The following is a 569-nucleotide window of genomic DNA, read 5'->3' on the forward strand; positions in this document are numbered from 1 at the left end:
CAATCTGACATGGAAGCCCAAATGCCACAGCAAGAGGCTAAAGGTCAGGACGCAAGTTCTCGAAAGGTCAAACAAGGTCACACCGTCAGACTCTCATTCAGTAACCATGATTAACGTTAGTGCATCACAGGACAGGCATGTGGCTAATAAACGGTGCTCTTTTGGTCCCATTCCACTGGGATCAACACCGAGCAAATTGTTTTGTGCTTTGGAATGTCTTCATCTTAGTGCCTTACAACAGCACAATTGAAACGTATATTGCAATCATCAAGACAAGAAAAGAAGAAAGACAAGAGAAAATTATCTAATCATTTGAAGTGAAGAAAATATATCCAATTAACATATTAAATAAAACACCATATATTCCTTTACAACATCTATTATGCTATTTCATTATGAAAATGAATTATGAAAATGAATTACACTACTCACCACGTCTTCCTCTTTCCTTCTCATTCTTTCTTATTTTCCCACACCCCACTCATCTCTTCTTCCACTCACCCATTCATTTATTCATTGACTCATTCACTCATCCAATCCTCAAATGTCCCATGATTCATTTCTTCCAG

General features: G+C 37.6%; 1 protein-coding gene across 1 annotated transcript in view; it reads right to left on the reverse strand.

Annotated features, from left to right (window-relative positions):
• LOC119591259 (phosphatidylinositide phosphatase SAC2-like) overlaps nucleotides 1–569 on the reverse strand; it is a gene marked incomplete in the record, with an annotated part of 33,731 nt that overhangs the window by 27,979 nt on the left and 5,183 nt on the right.

Source organism: Penaeus monodon, chromosome 28 (genome assembly GCF_015228065.2).
Source record: "Penaeus monodon isolate SGIC_2016 chromosome 28, NSTDA_Pmon_1, whole genome shotgun sequence".
NCBI classification, from domain to species: Eukaryota; Metazoa; Arthropoda; class Malacostraca; order Decapoda; family Penaeidae; genus Penaeus; species Penaeus monodon.